General features: G+C 41.9%; 1 protein-coding gene and 1 long non-coding RNA gene across 5 annotated transcripts in view; one reads left to right on the top strand and one right to left on the bottom strand.

Moving 5' to 3' along the window:
• ROBO1 (roundabout guidance receptor 1) overlaps window positions 1-22,308 on the bottom strand; it is a 1,177,688-nt gene that overhangs the window by 844,749 nt on the left and 310,631 nt on the right. The gene's annotated exons all lie outside the window — the stretch shown is intronic.
• On the top strand, window positions 9,889-19,402 carry LOC109280343 (uncharacterized). Of its 3 annotated transcripts, none has more exons than XR_002086627.2 (4): window positions 9,889-10,007; window positions 13,865-13,956; window positions 15,941-16,115; window positions 17,912-19,402. It is a non-coding gene; the product is annotated as an uncharacterized LOC109280343 (long non-coding RNA). The 3 variants fall into 3 exon arrangements; XR_009459043.1 differs by having other exon boundaries at window positions 9,891-10,007; window positions 13,868-13,956; XR_002086628.2 differs by having other exon boundaries at window positions 9,893-10,007; window positions 13,868-13,956; window positions 15,997-16,115.

The following is a 22,308-nucleotide window of genomic DNA, read 5'->3' as shown; positions in this document are numbered from 1 at the left end:
TGTTTCATGTAATGCAAGCCCTGGACCTGCACTCCTTGTGCAGCACATGCTTTAGACTATCCATGTGAACTGCAAACACTGGCTCAGAGCACTGAGGCCATGTGCAGTCCACATCATATAGGGGTGGACCATGGACCATATCTTTGGCACCCCTGCTCTAAATGCTTCTGATAACCCCTGGGGGGAGAAGAGGAGAAATCTTGAAGGATCACAAATACTGCTTCATTCTGGGATTAAAGAATATCTAAAAGGGAAGAGGTGGTAGGGTTTGAAGTAGTGTGGTCCCTCGATTCCTTTTGGGTGGAGGAGGGCAAAGGGGAGAGGAAGGGGGAAGTAATCAGGGAGAGACAAAGCAGCACTGCACCAGTACTGATTCAATCAGAGAAATCCTAGATTTAAATATGCACTCTCTATGGTTTGGGTTTGTTTTAAGTATCAGTGATCAATAACCTTGTTCTTTGCTTTGAGTTACTAGATCCTAGGTAGGTCTTATGTGCCCAGGTAGCCATGGAGACAATCTGTTCTGTTTTTTCTGGGACGGTCCCAGATTTTGGAGGCTGGCCTGGGTGTGGGTCACAGATTAAATTGGGTATCCTGGGAATTGGGTGTAGTCTGGCTGGGAAGGGAAGCAGCCTGGTGTCCCAGGAAGGTAGCTGGACAGGCTGCCTATCGTAACATGCTGCTCTGCCCCCACCTCTCCCTGCAGTACAGCACAGACTTGGTAGGAAGGAAGAGGGTGGAAGTAGGGGCACAGTGTCCCAAATGTCCAGTATTTCCAACTGGGGTGGGTGGTACCCCTTAGTTATGACAAAAATGGTCCTTAAAATGCAGGATTTTAAGTGGCGCTCAATGCTAGTCTAACATTGCATAACATCCCGTTGCAACCACAGGATTTTTAATGTTGACTTCAATGAGAATTAGAGTTAAATCACTCTGCACTTTTCAACACAGTAGATCATTCCTATCTGGGAGGTTCAGAACTCAGTGCACAATGGGTTATCAAATTAAGGAAGCATCCCTCAACTGTTTGCTGCAGCTTTAATTGTAAAGGGCTGCACATCTCCCATTAGCTGGAACACCTCAGCAATCCCTTAATTACTTTGCAACCCTCACCTTCATGGGGGATAGGGGGAGGTAAGGATGTTGGAGTGATGATGCAACCTTGCTTAACTCTTGTCTTAACATCAAAGGGATCTGTGATAGATTTCTTACTAAGACCTGCCACTCATATACTGTTGTGGAGCATGCAGAGAACGGTGACAAATTTTGGTGGACATCCATATTCTGAGAGCATCTCTGTACTCTACCGTATCTGTTCCCACCACCATGTTAGTGTTATAAAACTGCAATCCTTTTCTCTGCATTACAGAATTTGCCACAGCTTGTTACCTTAGGATTATATTGTTATATTGCATCCGACATGAAGTTACACCATATGAAAACTATTAAAAATTTCCAGGCCCTCCTAATAAAAAGGGCTTTCATGCCTGGAACATGTTAACACCAATATTCCAGAACCTATGTTGAATGAATACACTGCCAGTGAATACACTAGTAGAATTGAAGGTATTGGTTTTAATTTACAAGACCCTAAATTGAGCCTGGACTGGATTCTGTAAGACATTTCCTGTCTTATCATAATATACTATTGGATCTGCCTCATCATAAACACAGTAGGGGCCTCCTAGTATAGTGTCCTCCATGAGAGGAGCTCTTATGATAGGAGCTGAGCACAGATCTATTAATGTTCCAGGTATTGTATAAAGGACTATCTCTATCCCTATCCAAGGATATGGGATAGAGGTGGGTGACAGCTGGAGACGCTCTATTATTTCATACTATTTGTTTGATGGCATGCATTTTTCATTTTTAAGAGTAGTTTATTGAACTTAGCTTGATATTCTGTTGTGGAAATAAATTATGTTAGAGAGTTTGAGATCAGCATCCTCTATGTTTTTTATTAATGTGAAAATAATATAAGCAGTGTCATTTTCATTCCTGCCATCTTTAACTTTCCTCAGTGAAGCAATTTGAGCTATATGGGTGCAGAAATATTGTAAAATAAAAGACAGAACAGAAAGACAGAAAGACAGAAATTAGGGATTTCTTCCATAAGGGAGAATACTTTCATTTAGAAAAGTTTCCTTTTTGCCATATGAGATCAAATGTGGTTATATAAAATCAGCACAAATCTCTTTCTACTTATTTGTTCAAGTCTAAAGATATCTGTGTGAGCTGCATTTCAGTCTCACTTTGCAGAATGTGTTAAAATATGATTAGAGAAGACTTTTATTTGAAAAAGGGGGAAGTGTTGTTCCATCAAAGTACTTTAGCAGAATAAACATAACCTTAAGTTATACCCTCAGGTTTAACAGTGATTTCAATGAAACAGGTAATGTTTAACACTTAACATCAATCTTTCCTTTTCAGGTTAACAAAGTTCTATATAGATTAGATGACCTGGCTGTTCTGCAATTTCCTTTATAACATTTATAAGACTAACCATATTTCTTTAAGGTAAAATTGCAAAGCTGGAAAAGGAATCAAAGCTGCCAAAAACCTCACTAATTTTAAAATTGGGTTTAAAGTATGACATTCGTGAAAGAAGGATGTGGCTCAGTATTTCACTTGGATGTTTAAAACCTTCTCTATTTTTTCTTTTTTCTTTGCTTTTTTAAATTACAATTTCCAAACTTGCTACAATTTGAGGCTTCTAAGGAACACCTTATGTAAGTGCTTACAACTACAGCACTGAAGAGTCACTACTCAGTTCATATAATCATTTCTACAAATCACTTAAGAAAATATGTCACCATGATTGGAAAAATATACTAAATGAGACGGAGTCAAAATATGCTAGCTTTTCAAGTTTGGTTTCTTCAAAGATGAGATTGTCATTGAATTCCTAAGAAAACTGCATAAGAACCAGACTGTGCTTTCTGGAGGGGGCACTTTCCAGTTTCAAAATTGCCAACATTCCACTACACGAGCAAAGAAAATAATTTGAAATTTCCTGTGAACCAAAATTCCCAGCCCCCCTCCCCCTCTGCCCACCCCTCCCAAAAAAAAGAAACAAAAAGTAAAATGAAAAAAGCATTTTAGGCTTCTGGAAGCACTTCTACAAAATCAAGAAGGTACAGTTCATTTTTTACTTCTTTTACTTTTATTATACAAAATAAAAAAAATAAGTGAAAAGACATTTGACCTGGTAAATGTAAATAAGTTCAGTAGATCAGGCTAGCTGATGCTCAGTCTCACTCAGTGCACTTCTTCAGGTACACTCACTTATATCAAATGCTGGCCATTTTTTTTTACCTGATATAACCTCCCTGAACATCTCTACAGATCAGCATTTAGATAGACCTAACACTAGTTAGGTCAATCTAAGTGTAACATTTGCATATATCCTAAATCAGAAAATTCTTGACCAGTTCAACTATCTTGCTATTGTTTTTTGTTTCAATGAGTGGCCAGAATTTTTTTGCGAATCAGATGCAATATAAACATTTTTAAATGAAAACTTATTTGTCTTTCCAACAGCATCATAATAATCCCAACACTTCAAAACTTCTCCTCAAGAAGGCTTTTGAGGAAATCTGAGGGAGATCTCCCAAAAGACAGGTAAGGTAGGTCCCCACAGAGGCTCCAGTTCAGGGTGCTATTGACTTCCTCTGAGCTTCCTGACCCTGTAAGGTCAACTGAAAACCACTACAAAAGAACAAAGCATGACAGGCAAGACAAAAAGAGAGCTGTTCAGGATACTGTGGAATAGACTTGGTACCTGGTGGTTAGGCATAAGCAGAAGAGGTAACCTGCCTCCTACTACAATAAAAAATGTGCAAAGAAAGAGAGACATCAGAACTACAGATGACTAAACATGATGCATACAAACTTCAATAACTGCTTCCTATTAACTGACCAACACTGTTACCTATTGCTCCACATTACCTTTGAACTTACAATCTTTCCAAAATGGTAGGAGTAGAGTATTTCTAAGCCTCTACTTTCCCCCTCATTTTCCTCATAATCAAGCTACTTAATAATTTCTATTAAAAATTCACGTTTGTCCATGGCCACTGTGCAATAGAATGTTACAAAGAAAATCTCAGCATAGATATTGAAACATTCAAAGTTTCCTTTGTTCAGTGACACACAGATGTTCCCTGCCATTGTCTGACCAAGAGAAGACCATCTGGGTTCATGTAACCCTCAATATTTCAAACTAATGTATGCAATTGATAACAAATAGCAAGGGCCTGTCCCTACAGTCAAACTTTAGCAAGGCTTTTGATAGTCTCCTACAACATTCTTGCAAGCAAGCTAAGGAACTATGGGTTGGACTATGAGGTATATAGAAAACTGACTTGGTCGTCGAGCTTAAAGGGTAGTAATTAATAGCTCAATGCCCAGTTGGCAGCCAGTCTCAAAAGGAGTGTTCCAGGGGTTGGTCCTAGGGCTGGTTTTGTTCTGTATCTTTATCAGCAACCTGGAAGATGGGATGGAGTGTGCATTCAGCGAGTTTGCAGATGATACCAAGCTGAGGGGAGTAGTAGATATGCTGGAAGATAGGGCTAGGATTCAGAGACATCTGGAGAAATTGGAGGATTGGACCCAAAGAAATCTCATGAGGTTTAATAAGGACAAGTTCAAAGTCCTGAACTTAGGACAGAACAATTCCATGTACTGGTACAAGCTGAGGACCAACTGGCTAAGCAGCAGCTCTGTAGAAGGAACCTGCTTGGAGGTTTAAGACCCAGCTACACAAAGCCTTGGCTGGGATGATACAGTTGGGGATGGTGATGCTTTGAGCAGGGGGTTGGACTAGGTGATTTCCTGAGGTCCCTGCCAACCCTAATTTTCTATGATTTTAAAGAACTCATTTCTCTTTTCTACATCCAGTGAAAGGCCACCTGTTTCCAATATCTCTTACATTTGATGGAACCAGCTGAATTGTTTTAGATGTGACAAGGCCAGAAGTACAAAAGGTGACCACACCTGGGGACTGAGAGAGAGTCCATAATATAATTTTGGACACAATAAGAATGACAGACAGATAGTGGAAGGTTGTTCTTATCATGAGAACATCTAAGGTAGACATAGCAGACTACACATTGGTGACCAAGGTGCAATCAAGTGACTAGAGAGATAGAAGATGAATGTCTCCATTTTATTTTCAATTTTATGTTTTTCTTAAATAGCCACAACTTTTCTTATCTTTCTGACATTCCTCACACATAAGCCAAGAAGGGTAATTAGTCGCATTTGTCTAAAGTCAGGCAGAAGGCAGGGTAGAGATGCACCTTGTAGACTGAATTAGAGATGGGAATCAGGCAGGGAGGTGGAGAAGAAGGGGAAGGGGAGGCAGTACTAATAAACCCATATGGACAAAGAGGTTAAAAAATGCTAATTCAGGTAATGGAATAACAAACCATAGCCCCTGTTATATCACACTTAACAATCCCATCTGTATATGACTTTTCTGCAATTCCTGTTACACAATTTTGTATTTGAATTGGCGTTTAAATTTCCATTGAACAGGTGGAAGAACAGATATTTTAAGGTCTGTAATAGAACATTCAAGAAAGATAAAATATTTTGCCTCCAGTTTTTGCATGTTTTTGGCCTTGCTGTCACTCTAGTGTTCCCTCATTCTTTCATGTAGGCATTTTGCATTTGTCCAATGTATGTAGCAGAAGGGCACTGTAAGTAGGTGAAGTTGGTAAAGAACCAGAACCAGATGCTATCATCTAGGGCTGTGCAAAGCTTTGGTAGCTGTTTCGATTTGGACAAGATTCAGCTCGATTTGGGGGCTGAATCTCTGAATCCGAATTGAATCAGGAGACCAAGTAAAAGCTCCAAATCAATTCAAAGCATCTGAATAGATTCAGAAAAGCTTTCAGAAAAGCTTTGGCTGATTTGGAGATTCGGCCATAGACTAAACAGGCAGCTGACAGCTGCCTACAGCTGGTTAGTCTGTTGGGGTTGGGAGAGGGGGGAAGGAAAGGGGTGTGGAGGAGGGAGGGATTAGGGCTGGGATTTGGACAAGCTCCCCAGCTGGGTCAGGGGGCACATTACTTAGGAAGGTGAGTGGGGGGTTGGGATGCGGGCACAGCAGCGCTGGGAGTGGGGGAGCTGCCCTGCTGCTGCTTGCTCAGCAGGGGGGTGGGCAAGATGCGGGCATGATTCACTCCAGGTGGAAGGGGGCAAGTGGCAGTAGGGCAGAACCCCCTCTCCTAATTCTGCCGTGCCCGAATCCTACATCCCGCATCCCACAACCCTCATGCCGGCTGGCAAGTGGTGGCAGGGCAGAGCCCCCACTCCCAGGACTCATGTGAGTGTGGCAGTGCTGGGAACAGGGGGCTATGCCCTGCTGCCACCTGGAGCAAGTCACACCTGCATCGTGCCCCTGCCCCCATTCCGGCTGGGCAAGCAGCAGCAGGGCAGAGCCCCCACTGAGACAGGCAGAGACAGGCACAGCTGAGGGAGCCATGGGAGAAGCCCCCATGGCTGCCCTGCCCGGCCCCATCCCACACCTGGCCCCAGCCTCTGGCACTTAAAAAAAAAAGTCCCACACTCACTGGCTTTGTCAGTAGCAATTTGGGGCTCATGACAGAGCCCCTTGGGCAGTGCAGGGCACTGGAGGGCAGTGGGGTCACCCCCCCTGCCTGGCAGCTACTCAGCAGCTGCTTCATGGTGCAGGTGCAGTGTGACTCAGTAGGGTGCCACACACTGTCTGGGAGCTGGGGCAGCTCCACATGTCAGCCAGAGCCTGGCAGAACTCAGCCCCAGCCACCCCAGCTTCCAGACAGTGCACAGCGCCCTGCTGAGCTGTGCTGACCCGCACCATGGGGCAGTTGCTGCATGGGTGCCAGGCAGGGGGGAGAACCCTGCTGCCCTCCACTGCCCTGCACTGCATGGGGGGCTCTGCCATGAGTGCCCAGAGATTCCAATCACCATTGCCAGAGCTGGTGAGTTTAGGGCTTTATTTTTTTATTTTTAAATTGCTGGGATGCTGGGGCTGGGCAGGGTAGCCATTGGGGTGGGGCTGGATGGGGGAGGTGGTGATTGGGGAGTGGGGGCTCAGTGGGGGGGCTTTGCCATGTGGCCCCAGAGCCCCACAGCCTCTTCTACAGCCAGTGAGTGTGTTTGTTTGTTTGTTTTTATCCCTGAACTGCTGGGGCTGGGCGGGGGATCATCATGGGCAGGGCTGGGCATGGGAGGGCAATTGGGGAGTGGGGGATGTGCTGGGAGGCTCTGCCAGGAGGTCCCACAGCCCCTGCTACAGCCTGTGAGTGCAGGGCTTTTTTTTTTTTAAGTGTTGAGAGGCTGGGGCTGAGTGGGGGATGGGACCGAGCAGGGCAGCCATGGGAGGCTTCTCCTGTGGCTCCCCCCACCCAGGGAGAAGCAGGTGCAGCCAGAGGAGCCACAGGAGAACCTGCAGCGGCTCAGCTGTGCCTGCCTCTCCCTGGCCACTCCAAATCACTCAATCAGCACCAAATCTTCTGAAGCTGATTCGGCTGGATTGATTCAGGACAGTGATCCGAATCTCTAAACTGAATAACTGCCCTCCAAATCAAACAAATCCTAATCTGAATCAAATATTTCCCTATTCACACAGGCCTACTATCATCCATGTTATTTAGTCAGCTGATGATGTGATCTGTCTTGATGAGGAAGTACAGATTGCTTTTGGGTCTGTTGCGAGGCCTGGTAGCTTGGTGAGACTAGGAATTAGGTAGCCTGTTGCTTGCAAGATTCTGTTCGAGGTTGAGGTTCCACCAGTAAGACGGGATAGATTTGTTCCCAGTGGCTGCCTTGAGATGGTCATCATTTTCCAGGAGGTATTGGGTCATTTATGAGTCCAAAGTATTGATGCCAGGGGCTATAATTGACAACCAGAGGGATTCTCTTTGGTCTTTATCTTGGGATTGTTCTTGTAGCCAGTTGGAGTGAGGTCCAAGTCTAGCTCTGTTTATTTGAGTGGCTATGTTTTTTCTTATTTTATTGTAAATGTAGGAATCCCTGCTCCACATCTGTAAGTTATGCATTGATGGGATCAGAATAATTGATGGGACCAGAAAAGATATGGTTGTAATGTACAGCTTATGTCCCTATGGGTTTATTACTGGTTTGCCAATCTCAGAACTGTTTTCCTCCCCCATGTCCCTTCCTTCCATGTCTATTGTATTGAAATCACTTTCTCTATTTGATAGCTTGTTCTCTGCATATCATTTTATAGCATCTGCTGAAGTTAACTCTTGTTCATGCAAGCTTAAACATCTCTGATTTAGTTAGTCTACAAGGTACATCTCTACCCTGCATGCAGTCAAATATATAATCTGGTACACTTCCATAGCTTTTCCATCAAAGCATGGTTTTATAGGTTGCATACACACATTCAAGTAATCTGGCAGATTCTCACGGTACTGGGTAAAAAAACTGATCCAGAACCATGTGTACAGACATCTGAATGCAGAGGCCCTGAAGAATGGAGAGTTTGCAGTGCTGACACTGTGCAGCCAGGGGGAGAGTCTATACACACATCTCAGCATGCTTTGCAGGATCCCTCAGGATGTCTAGTGACAGAAAACAGCAGCTCATAGAGAGGATGAGCATACATTCTGGTTTTGCCAAGATGGTCCTGGATTTTGTAGGCAGTCCTGGTGTCCTGGCTGATTGGTGAAAATAGAAGCAAAAGTCCTGGATTGGTCAGGGTGGAGCAGGGGGAGAAAGCTGCTGTGAGCATAGGGGCCCACATATGTGTGTGTGTGTGCATGCACATGTGTATGTGCACATGCACATGTGTGCGTGTGTGGTGTAGGCAGGATGGGTGGCTCATAACCCTGCCCTGAGGTAAGCAGGATCCCTCCCCCTCTCCTGCCCAACTGCTAGGGACCCATGTTGGGAGGGTGGTGCTGGGTTCTGGACTCTGCCCTGGGACTACAGCCCTGGCTGGGCCAACCAGTGGTGGCTGCTGCTACTGCTGCAGCAGCAGCAAGAGGCTGCAGAGGTGCAGCTGCTGCTGCATTAGGTGCTTACATATGCTACCTCTGCAGGATGGGTGCAGGGGGTGGGGGATCCATGAACCTGGCCTTGCTGTTCATGAGGGTGCTTTGTGCCTGGGTCTGTGTGGAGCTCCATGCCTCTTCCAGGTGCTGCAGCCAGGAGCCAAAAGGATGCCAGACAGCCCCATGCCAGCAGAGTGTGAAAGCATTGGGCTGGGGGAGGAAATTGCAGGGGTTCAGGATGCAGTGTGGTGAGGAGGCAGAGCAACATTGTGTGCCAGTCAGGTGGGCAGGCAGGCACTGTTTCTGCCTACCTGCCTGATGCACCATGCTACTTTACCTCAGCCTCTGCCTGCAGCAGTGCTGCTTATTTGGGAGACATGGGGACAGGGCAGTGTCCCGGATTTCCCATGGTGTCATATGCTCATCTTATGTATATGGCAACCCTGACTGGCAGATTTAGTTCGCACATGGTCAGCCTGTGTTTCCCTGCAGGATAATGTGGAGATTGTGAATGGGGCATGTTCTACTTCCTGCTTGGCTAGGAAGCAGGAAGCCGTGTGTAGACGAAATGACAGGTGTGTGTGCATGAAACTTTAAAGTGGGCTAAATGCTTCTGCACTCTTTTAATGGTGTTAGTGGTTGCACGCCTCAGTGGTGTATTGTGCATTAAATTCCAGCCACTGTAGAAAATTTGGTGGTGTAATGCACCTTAAATGACTTGGGGTGCAGCAAACTAAAACTCCTTTGAGGAGTTTCAGTTTGCTGCTCCTACAGCCATGGAGTGAAGCACCCGGCCCTGTGCATCTCCATGGCTCTGCAGGAAGCCCTGCAGGGAGTCTGGCAGTAGCCCAGGAAAGCAGGCTCCACCCAAGAAAAGCGGTGAGCCTGATTTCCTCCTAACCCCCAGAGCCTGCCTGCCTGCCTCAGCTGCACAGGGACCTAGTGCTTCCCTCCACGCCTGCAACGTCCCCCAGGACTGCCCAAGCTGGCTGCATGCAGGTAGGTGCTGCATGAGGGGGCAGGGGATGGTGCCACTGCCACAGAGGCTAGCACCAGCTGCTGCAGCCCAGGGACTGCTCCACCCTCCAGCAGCTTACCCTCCGCACCAGAGAGTCAGGTAAGGTGTGTGTATGACACAGGGGTTTAATCAGCCCTAAATTGAAGCAGTGGTTTTTAAAACCCACTTCAATTTAGGGCCCCCGTTTTGTCTACACATGCCTCTGGAGTCCAGTAAGTGACACACTATCTCTGAGGGTGGGCAGAAGGAAAGTGTTCTGGGATACTGAAGGATTGTGCTGTGACATCTCTCAGAAAGGAATGTGTACAGACATGCACTCTCACAGGAGATGCTCATGTGATTGATTTAAACCTGGTTGTTTCCAGGTATTTTTCTTATGGAGCAGCCATTTTTGTCTGGGAGAAAAAAATCTTGAACATCTGCACACACAGAATTTTTCCTAGGAGAGCAGCAAATCTCTTTTAAGAGAAAATGAATGTCTGTGCAAGGAGAGTTATACAATCAAAGAGACAAAACATCCTTTTTGTCTGTGAGAATCAGTTTGCTTTCAATATGTACTAAAAGAAATGTGAAATAATTACACAGAAGAAACAGAACAAGGTCCTCTTCAAAGATACAGTGATATATCAGTTTGTGAGCAGACTCCTGAAAATACTGCAGTTATCTGCAGTTATGCTAGAAAGTGCTGGAGAATATACTAGTTTCTATACATTTTTTGAAACACTAGAATGGATTACTGAAATACTTTCTTCTGGCTGGATTCTGTACTTTTAAACAGGACACAGTCTTGCCACATTCTTTACTAAAACTAAGGTAAGCGCAAGATAAGACTTGTGCTTAGTATATTGGCTGAACTCCCATTCACAAATTGGCTACTTTTATAAAAGACTATATATTTTAAGTAGATTGAGTTAAATGGGTTGATGCTGGGCATATTGTCACACATTAATCTCCGGAGAACCCAGACAGAAACTTTTTTTGGATGAACATCATGATATTTTATGAAAGGCAAAGATTTCTTAGGGTGATATATTTTATTGGACTAACTGTATAGTTGGGATATGAGTTAGACAATCTTTTGAATGCAAGCCATTCTTCCCCAGGTCTGAACAGAAAAAGCCAAGCCCTAACCCTAATTCTATCTCACAGACACTTAGACATGGACATCCTTTGTACATGCAAATAGTCTCAAAGCTATTCTAATTTAGGGTCTGTTTACATGAAGAAAGACAAGAATCACTATTGTGGAAACACAGTTCTGTAATAGCTATTCCAAGGCAAAAGTGCCCTTTTCACTCTACTTTGGCTATGGATGAAACCAAAACTGTATGAAAGGCACTCTTTATGCCTAATCAGACTATCCGCATAGGGAGCTGGTGCAGAATAACTTTAAATTCACACTCTACAGGACTTCACACTAGCTTCCCTATGTAAATAAGCTCTTAGACAGGGCTGCCTAAAAATTCGCTGGGGAGCTCTCCAACCTGCATAGCAGCTCAGGATTATGGGACAAAAACTGGCTTCAGGCCAAATTTTCCTTGTCAACATTACAAAGTTTTGCCATCAGAGCTCTGTCAAGACAGAGTATAAAAATATCACATCCTGTGGGCGACATAATGCTGCTAGCAAAACTCCCCATGCAGGTGCAGCTCTGTTAATAGAGGGTGGCTTCCGTTGTTGGGGGAGCTGGTTTTGCTTTGGTGGCAGAAAAACTCCTTCTGTTAGTGGAGTTGCATCTATGACCAGCATATGCTACCTGTGCAGAATCGGTGAGGGGGTGCAGCTAGGTTATCCATAGCCTTACCTCTGTCCATTGTCTCCTCAATTCTCTGCTGTACATTTTTCAGGAGCAGCACCAATACTCACCCATCGACTCCATGATTGGAATTCTGATTACACTGAAGTCAGCAGACAACAAGGCCAATATTTCAGCCCAGGTTTCACAGAGATCCATAAAGCCAGTTTTTTCTCTTCAATTCTATTTTGAAGAGAAAAGAAATATAGTACTGAACTTGTTTTAGCTTACTGGTTTACTTATTAAACCAGTCTGGAAATGACAGTAGTTCCATGACAGTTTTCTAACTTTTGTCTCAAAAAAAAGGGGAAGCTTCCTTTTCTGGAAGTGTAAGAGTCTAAAAGTGGGTATAAATAATTTATAATATATCAATGGTGTGAGATAGATTCTGTATTCATAAAGAATCAGGTCCTCTGACTTATTTGAAACCTAAATGGGTACAATACCCATTATAAATAATAACCAGTATAAACAAAGTACCATTCATTACTACGATATTACATTTCTCTTCATTCAAAATAGTGCAATACGAGTATTCTACAGGAATTCTTGTTGTAAATTAATTTCATTATGTCCATTTATGTAAGAATGATGCAAATTAAATTATGGCAATAGCAGGCAAACCACCACATTCACTTGCAGAGGGTTCACCAGGTATGTATAAATGATATAATGCAAATTCATGGTCAGTCTCCATAAATGGTCAAGCTGCAGTAAATACAATAATATTTTCTTGTTTCAATCTTCCTAATAAAGCAGCAAAGGTTTTATTGTGAGAACTTGAAGAATCAATTTTTAGGCTAGGGACAGACATTCAAAAAGCCTGAGCCTAAATTGATTCAATCTTTGCAGGTTAGTCTAACCTGGCTAGGCTGAACTGGTCTCTAACTGGACAGACATCCTCTCTGGACTGAGGAAATTCAGGCACATACCTCAGGCTAGAAGCTTGAGGGGGAGGCAATAGAGCAGCACTCTCTTCCCTTGCACAGTACTGAGCTGAGGGGGGAGGGAGAAGTATGGCCAGGCCCTGGCAGGACCTCTGTTTAGGGAGGTCTTTTCCCTGCTGGCTGCTCAAGGGGCTGGAGTGTTGCCAGCCCCCAGCCAGCACTCTGAGGCAAGGGGAGGTGTACAGTGTATCATCAACAGATGCATATGGAGCTTTTCAATCTCCTTCTACCTGCTTCCTTATACTGTCTGCAGCAGACTAACAGGTGAACAATCCAGGAGGGGGCTGGTAACAGTGATTACAGTGACCTCAACAGAAAAACAACAGGCTCTCTCCATTACCTCAAACTCTTTTTAAACAGCTTACCAGCTGACCTGTTGATTAGCTCCAACTAGCCCTAAGCAATCACTGTTCTGTCTGCCTGTCCCAGTGAAATTAGAGAGAGAGACACACACAGACACCTCTCAGCATCAGCTAGCATACCATGTGCCTAGGGGCTGGGGTCCATGCTGTGGGAGATGAGAGGGAGGGAGTTGGGATTCCTGCTTAAGCAGTGAGGGGGGTGGGAAGGTAGGGCAGGGGGTGTGCCTGCAAGTCTCTGCCAGAGCTGCAGTCAGGGAGCAGAAGGGAGGGGCCAGTTCTGCTGTGAAGCAGAAAGCCCCACCCAACCCACAGAGTATACTGGGATGCTGGAGTGGAAGGTCAGGTAAACTGGTTTGAGCCAAATCAGTTAAGTCTGATACTGCATTCAACGAGGTTTATCTTAAAACAGTTTCAGCCATTTTCAAACTGGTTTATGTGCACTGAATATCTGTTCTGTACAGGTTTAAATCAATTTCTGTTCACTTAAACCAGTTTATGTGTAATGTCTGTCCCTAGCCTGAATGGCTCCACTCCTTAGTTTGTAGTAATTCCTGTATTTTCCTGAATCACAGTATGAAATATGATGGCTCAACTCTATAGCTATATCTGCAACCATTGAAAGTTTTTTTAGTTTCCTTCATGGAAGTAGTAGTAAAGATAAAAATCCTTAATACATCAAACACGCTTCATATTTAATGGATCAATTTTAATAGGTGCTAATTCCTTTGTTTTAGCAGATTTGAAGATTCCCAACATCTTAGAAGAGACAGTACATCCTGCACAGTAAGGCCTGGATTAATTAATCCTCCACACCTCTATGAGCAAGGTAATGCAGGATCCGATAGGTCTTCACTTGTAATTTATCATTAATTATTGTCTCTCATTGTAGTGTTAAATAATATCACCTCATTTAACTTGGGAAATGAGCCCCATTGATTCCTTTGTCTTCATAATTGAAAGGGACAGTCCCATAAGGTTTCATTATGGATTATTTGTCCTCTAATTCATCAACTAGGATTTACAGTTTAAATATGAAAAAAGATCCATTACAGAATATAAATAAACAAGGAAAAATATGTAAGGTCACTGGGAAAAAAAAATTCTTGATTAAGCAATCTAAAGCAAACTGGAGTCAGAAGGTAAATGACCAGCTAAAGCAGGATTTCCCTGTAGAAAGACAAGAAAATAAACCCTCCTGTTAACACTGGATTTTAATATTGAGAAATAAGACAACGGTTTACAGGCAAGTATATACTTTTGCAAATATGCATCTTTATACCTGCTGTATTTGCCTTGCATTGTACTGTACATCTTCAACACAGGGATGAAGAATGAGCATAGGACAAGCTTGTTTAAGATAGTAAGCTAAATTTTAAGCAAGCATACTGATTTACATCAATCCAATGCATACATAAATATCAATCTTCTCTATTTAGTACTGGAATGGCCAAAGTTAAAAAAAAAAAAATTGAAAGGAACACATTACCAGTAAAGATATATTTATGCTGGAATGTTACTGGCTACTAGAAATTTTGCCTTAAATTCAGTTTAAATTCATGCTCAGAACCATATAAGAATGTGAGACTATGTACAGGAATGCAGTTAGTGCTTTTACATTCCAAGGATTAATCCACTGTTATTTTACTAGATAAGAACAGGGAGCATCCAGAGGCCAAATCCTATAGAATCCCATCCATTTATATGATCATTCATGCCAATACTGTTAATAGGTGAATGGATTACTCATGGATTTCAAAATCAGGGTATTGAAGCAATTGTTCCCTTGGTACTTTATTCAAGATAAAGTCTTACACATCCCCCAGATATTTCATTCTCATCTTCCATTTGAAGAGCCATCAGCAGAATTTTACAGGTGCATTACAGAAAGGAGATGAAAACAAAACTAAGAATAGATGCACCTTAAAATGAAATTGCTAAAAGTATTACCAGACTAGATATAAGCTTAAAATACAGAGTATTTTAGTAGAAATCTATATTTTAGTAGAATCTATATCCTAGTATTCATAGATTTTCTGATTTAGAACTCAAAGCATATATTAGTTCCCTTTCCCAGAAAGGTATCACTTACACACACTGGCAGTTGTGTGTAAATAAAGATCCTTCTGTTGTGTTGTCTGCTCAGTCTTCAAAGCTTTAACTGGTGAATTAATATGACATTAATATTTGCATTACATCCTGTCCCCAGTCGTTGCAAAGCTAAGGCCTCACTGAGAATTTCCAACTTGAATATAAATTTGCTCTAACTCATGTTTTCTCCCTACCCATATACATGCATAGCTGTCAGAATGCAACACTTTCCCCTATCATTAATGCTCTTTCATATCATTGAGATGGGTCTTTGTCAATATGCTAATTGGGCTATATTTCTTAGCTACTGAATAAACAAAACACATGCTTAAGAGTCAATTAACTTTCCCTTTTACAGTTAACAGCTCTCAACTTCATTACCAAGCTTGAACAATATTTGCAAAGGGAGAGCAAGCCTTTTCGTGTAGCATGGCTCCACAAATATATGTTTGTTTATTTTACTTAAAATTAAAAGAACAAACACTCCGTGTTCTAGACCTCTTGCATCTACTATTAAAAAGCTACATAGAATATAAACACTATAAAACAACATGAGACCCCTTAAAAATAATCATATGTCAGCAAGAAACTATCCCTTGAATTCAGGAGAACATGCAGACATCTCAGCCTCCCTTGGGGGTGTTTTAGGATAACGAACCAAAAAAGAAAAGAACATCATGCCATCATGAATTTTACTTGAGACACTCCCTCTCTTACCACAGTTCCTGTTCCTAGAATATACCAAGGACACTGACTACCTCTTTTCCCACAACTCCAGTGTACTATTGACCAAATGCAGTCTTGTATGTAAAGGATCCTACACAAAACAAGTATCTTCATCTCCATATGCAAACCAAGAAGGCTTAGCAGAAAGACAACCAGAAAAGAGAGAGACAGGTAAAGAGGAAGTACATTTTGTTTATGTATATATATATGTATATATGTGTATGTGTGTGTGCATGTAGGTGTATACATACATACACATACACAAGTGGGAACTGAATGGGAATTTCTAATTTGGGTAAGAAAGTTAAATTTGGGAAAGTGATGGAAAGATTGACCTAACTTGGGATATAAGTGTAAAGTCTGCACAAGGGTGAACTAAGTTAGATCATTAAAAAAAATTGAACTCTTGGTTACAAAATGATACCTTTTATTAGACCAACTGGAAAATGGCAAGAAAACTGTCCTTTTCTGCAAGCTTTCGGGATCCCTTCATCAGGCTCTGGGAAAAGTGCAGATGGTGTAGGATGGTAAAAAGCCCCCATAGGTAGGACAAAAACTTCATTTTTGCACAGAGGGAGCTGAAGATGGAAGGTTGTCCCTCTGGGTCCATGAGAGTGTCTTTGTGAGGTGTGCTGAGTAGCTCTTTGATGTGTTGATCAGGTAGAATTCCTTCCCTGAAGGTGTCAGATGGCAGGCAGGGAGGTAAAAAACAACCCCGCCCCCCCCCCCCCCCCCCCCCCCCGCAATTCCTTTTTGTTCTGCAATGAAGTTTAAAATCCAAAACTGGCTAAAATTCAGCATCTTCCATGTTTCAGGGGTGTATTTGGTAGCTGTGTTGGTCTGAGACAAAAAGACATACAAAAAACTAGAACTCTTGGTTCCAAAATGATACCTTTTATTAGACCAACTGGAAAATGGCAAGAAAATTGTCCTTTTCTGCAAGGAAAATGAAGAGGAGAATGACACTCTCATGACCCAGAAGGATAACCTTTCATCTTCAGCTCCCTCTCTGCAAAAATGAAGTTTATTTCCTACCTATGGGGACTTTTTACCATCTTGTACCATCTACACTTTTCCCAGAGCCTGATGAAAGGACTTTGATCCTGAAAGCTTGCAGAAAAAGACAATTTTCTTGCCATTTTCCAGTTGGTCTAATAAAAGGTATCATTTTGGAACCAAGAGTTCTAGTTTTTTGTATGTCTTTTTGTCTCAGACCAACACGGCTACCAAATACACCATAAGTTAGATCAGGTGGCCATTTTTATCATAATCTAACTTCCCCAAACATCTGTACATACCCAAAAAGAAATAGTCAAGTAGATAGAATGCTATAAATGTATATTTAAGTGTATTGCACACTAAATTCCCCATGAAGACAAGCTCTGAAAAAAGAAAACTGTGGAGAAATAACAACAATTTAGTGCTGTAGTGTAAACGGAATCAGCTGAAGGCTGGGCTTTGTATTTGTGTCCCAAAATATTTTGTATATGCCTTCATCTCACCCGTCATAACATTTTAAAACGTAGAATGCTATACCTTGTGATACAGCATTCCTCATATATGTAAGCAGAACAGCATTTCCTATCTCTCTGCAAAAAACCCAGCAAGGCATCCAGACATCTCAATGAATATTACATTTCACTCAAATGGCAAACAGTAGAAATACCATAGACAGGCCTCAGAAGTAATAACAACAAATTCTGCAAAACATGTCTGCTGTAAAGCATAAGGATATTCAATCTGGTTCACAGTAGGTGTACATCACATAGAAACCAGACTAATACAAAGGGAAACTGTCATTTTGGTCCATTTTGTAATTTTTGGCAAAATTTCATTATAGGAAATTAAAACACATTTTTAATTGATTGAATAGTGCTTTTCACATTTCATCTGCAAGGCTTAGTGTATTAATAGTCTTTATCTTTTATTGTTTGATTAATTAAGACTTCTTTTTCTGTTCTTTTAAGATATTTATTTGCAGAATTCATATAAAAGACAGAAAGTTATATGTAACAAATGATGGCATAGAAGGAATTGCTATTATAATTCAGAATGAAGACAAAAATATTTCCACTCTTGATAAGCAAAAGGAAAAAATCAATCACATGGAATTTCCCTCCATCTTTTTGAAGCCATTCAATTTCCTGCATGGTACACTACTTCCAAAATCTGTAAGAATGGGATATATTTCAACTTTTATTTTGTTTTACCAACATGAATAATTCAGCAAACCTATAGTCTGTACCATAAATGACATCCATTAGATGTTTTTTGTCTTACATTATAACCTTTCTTTAAAAATAGTAAAATCAAACTGTATATGCAAATTAAAGATTGAATGGATATTACCTAAACTCTGAAGTCTTTTAGAATGGATGTATGGGAGAAAAGTGTGATTCAAAACCCTTCAATAATACAGTTTAACATTTAAACCATTAACAACCATCAGGAATGAAAACTTATTAAAACATATCTCTAAAGGGTCTAAGCAAGTTGTATCATCAGATGACCTGGATCTATTTTTCTGTAAAGAATTTTTCAATACTGTAAAGTTTTTCAGTTGTATGCATGTATTATTATACAGTATCTAGACACCTGTAGCAGGCTCAAGGATACAACCCTGGCGTCTGATGCACCCTGGTGGTCAGACTCTCCTGCTGAGCTCTCTGGCCACTAGGCCTGTGCAAACTGGCTAGTATTCGCTTTGGATTTGGATTTGGCCGATTCAGGGGGCAGTGATTTGATGATCTGAATCACTGTCCCGAATCAATTAGACTGAATCAAATTCGGAAATTGGGCCATGGCTGAATCAATTGAATCTCCAAATCAAACATACCTCATCCCCTGCCCACTCTCCCAGCCCCAGCTTCCCTGCTCTTTAAAAAAATAAATAAATAAAAAGCCCCGCACCCACCAGCTTCTGCCAGGCCAAGTCCCAGTTTTGGGGGAACAGACCAAATTAGAAGAAGGCCCAGAAGCCTATGTGGATGTGTGACCACAGTGAGACAACCAACCAGAGACAGCCACAGATGACATCATCAGGAGTCACCAGAAGGGAAGGAGAATACAAAAGCAGAGACTTGAGAGCAACAAAGGGTCTCTCCCAGTTCCTTCTCATCCCTCTCTTTGTCCCATCCCTTCTTCTCCTCCCCAAGAGGGGTCCCCATCCCTGTCCCTGTCCCCCCTGGGAAGGTCCCCAAGGCCACCATGGACCTAGGGCATGCCAGCAGCCCATCTCATGCACCCCACTGGAGTGGGGCTGTGGGCCTTGGCATCCCACCTCCAGACTGCTGACACCTAAGAGAAAGAGCAGAGTGAAGCCTGCATCCTGATCAGATGTACTTTGACTCTGATGACAGTCCTAGGATTAGTAGATATATAGAATTGTTTGATTGTTTGTATTGCTTCCTTTCTGTTATTACTGTGTATCAATAAATTTACCTATTATCGAATGGAAATGTCGTGGTTGGTCTGAAGATGGGTCCCCCTGCCCCAAACAAGGTATCTAGACCCTAAATCCAGAGCCAACAGGTCTGTGTTGCTGCTGGCTGCTGCAGACCTCTGCCCTTGCAGGGCGCAAAAGTCTTATTCCTTTAGGGGCCCCTATGTCTGCCTCCTGCTCCCTTTCCTTTTCAAGGTAACATGGCTGGGGTTCCCTATTACAACATCCTGACAAAGACTGTGCATCAGCATTTAGGAAGAGACAGTTTATGTTCCTGAAGACTGTACATCTAAATAAATAAAAAAAAAAAAGATACACAGACTGGTAGAGGAAACAGAAGTATTGAGACTAGCTATGACTTGCTCAGGGTCAGAAAATAAGTCAGTAGCTGAATCAGAATGGAATTGTAAGTCTCTTCACTCTCACCGCAGTGCCTAGTTAAGAAAACCAAGGGAACTGAAGATACAATTCTATTTAAATAATAATAGTGAACTTTGACATCTTTAATTGTTCCAGTATGCAAGACCATCATGGCTCTTTTGCCATTGTGCTATTACTTGGCCATCATTATATTGTATCTCACTTATTCTTCAAGATAAACCTTGGGTTTATAGTAACTATTTAACTTCTTCAAATAATGTAAGCCTCAGCAGCTTAACATTTAAATCAGGATTACTCCTCAACCAAATTGCAAGGGACTGCACTAGAATATTCCAAATCAATATATGACTAACAGGATTTTTCCCATTGCAGACTAGCTAAATCCATATGTATTCTCAGCTGCTGCTTCCTCTGACTGATTATAGTCAAGGATGCAGCAACCTTTGCTGCTTGGGTGAACTCTTTCAGCTATCTTAATGCAACTTACAGTGCACCCAGGAATAATCCTTTGTTCAATATTGCTGAATTGGCTGTTTCACTGACCAGTAGTTTTCTAAAAAGCTCAAACACATTATCAGTAAGCAAATACTATTTTGTATTTATTTTGAGACTTTTTATTACACAAGGCTGAACAAATGCCTTTGCTGTGGCATACTATGAATATTTTATTTTTCAGTTCAGGTTGGGAGCTGATTTTGAAAATTTCTTAAATTATTTTATTCTATTTAGATTTACTTTAAATATTGGCATTTTATATAAACATATCCTTTTTACTCGGATATTCATATGGGTATGTGTGCATAGCTTGGTCTTCACTGTATCTAATAAGATATAAGATATTAAAACATATAAGACATTTAAGACGTTGCAAAAAATCTCAAACTTATGTTGGTAATGAACAGCCCACAAATAGGAAAGAACAATGCATACTGGAGAAGAAGGGGGAAGATTCTTTCATGTAATGTTTTCTTTCTACTGTTAAGCCAAAGGAAGAAGGCAGCCAATGAGTTCTGCGCTCTTCCCCCATCCTAATAATTTATGTATATGCCTGGATGTTTTGAGCCTCTTATTCCTGCCATGGTCTCCTTCCCTATGATTGTAGTATAGGAGATGCATTGTTATGAGAACGCAGGTCTGACTAATTGCCTGTTTGGGGGATCAGGAAAGAATTTTTCTCAGTGGATCCTAAATTGACAGAAGCCTAGTGAGTGGTTTTTGACTTCCTCACAGCATCATGTAGGTATGATGAATAGGTGCAGATGCTAGAATTTTAACATACAGTAGCTTATAGAAGTGTTTCATTTGTGAAAAGTTGTTTATTGGTCATCAATCACCTGGGTGCCTAGGTCAAAGAAACAGTCCTTTTCATCCTGTTGGCCAGAGTTTTTTTCATTTCCTATATGTATTACTTTGTTGACAAGAATATGCTTTGGGTGCTTGATGGCAAGCTGTTAAACAGGGTTTGCAGCTACTTTGCATCACAAGAGCAGGAGAAGCAGCTGCAAAATATACTTGTGAGTCTCTTCTCTCACAGTTTTTAATGTATCCATCTTTACAACATCAGATTTTACAGAGAGGGAACTGAGACACAGAGGGTGCATCTACACATAAAATTAAGGCAATGGAATAAACTCCAGCACAGTTCACGTCAAAATTAATGGCTCTTGGGTGCAGCATCTACGTGTCTGCTCAGGACAACAGCATTTTGTGTTGGGGTGGAGCTGGTCCAGATTGGCAGCAAGCTTGGGGGGTCAGCTCTGGGCTTCAGGTGGTGACATTGGAGGGGCTGGCTGGGGTATAAGCATGCTCAAAGTGTGGACCTGTGTGGCTAGGCAGCAGGCAGGGGTCCAGCTCCCTGCTGCCTGGGCTGACCGGGTACAATTTATACCTGGGTCTGCATTTACATGTGCATTTCACCATAGTTAATAATTCCTTCATAAGACAGTACTGTCTTCAACAATACTATCTTCCATCAGAGTTAATTTACTATGCTGTAATACAGGGTGCTCACATAGATAGTGATGCTTTACTGTGGAGCTAGTTAGATGACGCAGCAGTGAAGCATACACGAAGGTGCACCCAGAGAGACTACATTCCTTTGAGAAGCTAAGCCCACATGATTTGCCTAAAAATACAGATGGGGAACTGAACCTAGATCTCCTAAGTCCCAGTGTTGTTTCTTAACAAACGGGCCATCCTTCCACTCCAGTTTTTAGTCTCTCTATCTCTTGCCTATCCCTCACATTTTCCATAATACAACTTCCAAATCCATCCTGCCTTGTGCTAATAACCTAGTTTCCTCATTGTCTTGCTCTACTCCCCCATCCCCTATACTAGTTTTTCCATCCAGTCCTCCTTAAACAAAAGATCTAATGCAACAGGAAGCTTTTGAAAAGAAATGTTTACAAGCAACGGTTGTTGTATTTACTACTGTTTTTATTACTACTACTAAAACAAAGTTTATCTGTCAGCAGATGGTAGTTAATAAAAATCTTGAAAAAAATCCTTTAAAATATTTACCATTTCCATTGTTCTCAGTGG

This window comes from Alligator mississippiensis, chromosome 1 (assembly GCF_030867095.1).
Source record: "Alligator mississippiensis isolate rAllMis1 chromosome 1, rAllMis1, whole genome shotgun sequence".
NCBI classification, from domain to species: Eukaryota; Metazoa; Chordata; order Crocodylia; family Alligatoridae; genus Alligator; species Alligator mississippiensis.
The sequence above is the reverse complement of the archived record's forward strand: the minus strand, read 5'-3'. Positions and strand labels throughout refer to the sequence as shown.